The following is a 4,013-nucleotide window of genomic DNA, read 5'->3' as shown; positions in this document are numbered from 1 at the left end:
ATTTAAAAATAAAAAGTCCACTGACTGTTTTGGTATTGACATGATATTAGTTAAAAGTATTATAGAATATATAGTGCAACCTTTCGCATACATTTGTAATCTGTCCTTTCAAACTGGTGTGTTTCCCTCACAAATGAAAATAGCAAAAGTTATTCCAATCCATAAAAACGGAGAGATGTCAGTTTACCAATTACAGGCCAATATCACTACTCCCACAGTTCTCAAAAATTTTAGAGAAGTTATTTGTTAATAGACTTCTCAATATATTGAGAAGCATAACCTCCTAAGTGATAAACAACATGGCTTTAGAGCAGGGCTGCCCAATCCCAGTCCTCGAGAGCTACTATCCTGCAGCTTTTAGATGCATCCCTACTCCAACACAGCTGAATCAAATGGTTTGATCTCTTCAGCATGCCATCATGTTTGGCAAAGGCCTGATAACAAGCCATTCATTTGATTCGGGTGTGTGGGAACAAGGATGCACCTAAAAGCTGCAGGACGGTAGCTCTCGAGGACCGGGATTGGGCACCCCTGCTTTAGAGCATGCCTATTCAACTACGAAGTTAGTTGGGCCAGATTTTCAAACTGAGGAATTTATCTGGGCCAGATTTTTTTTTTTTTTTTTGAAGCCAGTAAGCAGCAGATCATGATCAGTTTCAAACCCACACAACTGTACTGAAAAACAAGTATTTTTTTTTATTCCTTTTCCCCTATAAATCTGGTGGTGACCTCTCACAAATGCACACCAAAAGGTCCATTTAAAAAAAAAGGGAGCTATAACTAAACTATTTTTTGCACATTTGAAATAATAATAATAATAACAAAAAACATTTTGATAATTCCCTTTCAAATTAAAATATATATTTCGCTGACCACTCACTTTTCCTGCCATGGATGGAGCCCCATCGGTCACAAGTATACAGACACGCTTCATATCCAGACCATTTTCCTCAAAAAGAGCTTAAATCTTCTCAAACATCATTTCGCCAGCTGTGTGTCCCTCTAACGGTAGCAAGCCGAGCAATTTCCCATCCAAAAAACGGACATATACGCACAACTGTGCATTATCAGTTCTGTCTGTGATCTCCTGCTATAGACATTACATCAGTTTTCTTCAGGTCATCTAACAGCATTTCAAACTCGTCTGACGCCTTCAATTCTACGAATATTTGAACTGTCCTACAGGGTTACGTTTTTAATAGCAGATGTCACACTTACTTTAATTTATTCATCACTTTTCACTGCATCCACCACGGCCAGCATGCAGTATTTCACCGTTTCAGAATCTGTGAAAGGCCTTTTCTTCTTCGCCAAGAAGCAAACACGAAGGGAAGATGCTGCAGCTCTCTCTTGGGCTGTACAGGACCCTCACCATGGTAGCACAACTCCGGTTGTAAGATTATTAAACTCGGTAAAATGAATAAGTATTTGTCAGTCCAGGCAGGGTTAAACCGACAGTTTTCATTGTCAATTTTGCGCCATTGGAGTGAGAAAGACATGCTGTTGTCGCATCTTATATTACGATGATTGTTTAATATGTTTACATCACGGTGCATTGTGGGTTAAATATTGCTAGGCTACTAGGAGTGTTGCATTCACAGTCTACACTACGCTGTAGGAATTTTTAATTTTTTTAAAATTAATTAATGAATTAATTTTTTGCGTTTTCTCTGTGTTTCTGCCAGGACCACAGGCAGGGCCACTCGCAGGTTGCTTCTGGGCTGCATTTGGCCCGCGGGCCGCCATTTGAATAGGCTTGCTTTAGAGTGAAAAGGTCCACTTCGATGGCAGTGATGGAACTTGTTGAAGGGATATCTAATGCTATAGATAATAAGGAATATACTGTTGGTGTTTTTATAGACTTAAAAAAGGTGTTTGATACAATTGATCATTCTATATTAATGAATAAACTAGAGAGATATGGCATAAGAGGGTTAGCATACAAGTGGATGAAAAGTTACCTGGATGAAAGATATCAATATGTAAAATCTAAGCAGTTGAAGGTAACTTGTGGTGTTCCTCAGGGCTCTGTGCTGGGCCCTAAATTATTCAAATTATATATAAATGACATATGTAGTGTTTCCAAACTGTTAAAATGTGTATTGTTTGCTGATGATACCACTCTGTACTGCTCAGGTAAAAACTTAGAACAGCTTCTGACTACAGCGGAAAAGGAGTTAAATATATTAAAAAACTGGTTTGATGTAAATAAGTTATCATTAAATATAAAGAAAACAAAATTGATTATTTTTTGGCACTAGACAAATGAAAAATGTATCTAAAATAAGGGTTAATGGAATTGAAATTGAAAGAGTGTACGAGAATAAATTTCTTGGAGTGATAATTGATGATAAGCTGAGTTGGAAGTCTCATATAAACCATGTGAAAACAAAAATGTCAAAAACCATCGATATTCTCTATAAAACAAAGCATGTCCTGAACAAAAAATCATTACACACACTTTATTGCACTCTGTTGCTTCCATATATGACTTACTGTCTGGAGATATGGGGTAATGCATATAAAACGAACACTCTTCCTATTTTCAAGTTACAAAAAAGAGCTTTAAGAATTATAAACCAATCAAACTATATAGAACCAACTAACATTTTGTTTATTAATCTGAATACCCTGAAATTTTATGATTTAGTTGAATATAAAATGGCACAGATAATGTATAAAGCACAAAATAACTTGCTTTGCTGCAGTACTCAGAAGCTGTTTAAAGTCAGAGAGAGTCAATATGACTTAAGGGGAACAGATTTCTTTAAGAAAAACAAGATGAGGACAAATATAAAGCAGAGATGTGTTTCTGTTAGAGGAGGTAACCTGTGGAATAGTTATGACAGTGATTTAACAAGGTGTAGTTCATTTTCCTTGTTTAAAAATATGTTTAAAAATAGAGTATTAGAAAAATATATAAATCACGAATGAAAAGAGCAAAAATAATAATACTGAAACTCTTGACTGTTCTGCTTTGATGTAGTTACTTATCTAAGGTGGAAAGTTTTTTTGTTTGTTTTTTTGTTTTTGCTTTGCTTTGTTTTATTCTTTGCTTCGAGCCCTGTGTACAGGAGCTGCATGCAAAAAGATCTTTCGTTAAAAGGGTTGGCGTAATAAGAAAATGATTCAGCCAAGACCTTTTGATTAGCCTTGTCTCATGCTTTCTTGCTTTGTGGTACATCTTTATTCTGTATTCACTGAGATATTTGAATGCTAATCAATCAAATCAAATCAGATTGTTCAATAAACAGCACTGGGATCTCCTCTCTGTACATGGTTTGTCATGAGACACTACTGTGGTGTCGCTTGCAAACTTGAGAACCGTGTTTGAGGAGTGGATAGCTGTGCTGTTGGTAAGAGTGAAAAGAGGCGAACTGAGCACACAGCCCTGTCCCTGTGTGGGACCGGATTGGATGATATTCTGGCCCCTAGTCTCACCACCTGAGGTCTCATTTAAAGAAGCACAACTTTAACTTTCTGCATGATTACTGGGGAAACTAACCCTACATGGAGTTTGTTCAAATTATTTAACCCTGACTAAATTTTAGCTGAATTAACTCATAGGGTCAGGGTTATTTCTTCAATCCATTATAAGGGTGGGGTAAAGGTTTCTGAGAGGTAAAAGCTCAGCTTCAGACACTCTAAACTCTCAGACAGCCAGAAACATGACAGGTGGACTCATCAAAAGCCGTGGGCGCTGCCCCTCTGCAGGCTTCCTGAAACTGTCCATTCAGAAAAAGGTAGGCATGAAGTGAGTAGCTTCACTGAGGTTCAAGATCACCTAAAGAAGCATTATTTTGAAAAGTGACTCAAATCTGCTCTGATACAAAGCCTGAGAGCATTTCTGCTGATGTGGACCAACTGAGCTGTAGCAGTCTGAGTGAAATAAGACCGGTTTCCAGATGAGGCAGGAGCTAAAGCAGAGCCAAAGCAGGTTTAGTAGGCTACAGGTTAATATGAGAAGACTCACGATGTTCACTTCCTGCAGAAATGAAAGAAATTCTGAGTCA

Source organism: Mchenga conophoros, linkage group LG13, assembly GCF_057382185.1.
Source record: "Mchenga conophoros isolate Kocher_MC1m ecotype Shallow Benthic linkage group LG13, M_conophoros_male_GT1.1, whole genome shotgun sequence".
Taxonomy (NCBI): domain Eukaryota; kingdom Metazoa; phylum Chordata; class Actinopteri; order Cichliformes; family Cichlidae; genus Mchenga; species Mchenga conophoros.
The sequence above is the reverse complement of the archived record's forward strand: the minus strand, read 5'-3'. Positions refer to the sequence as shown.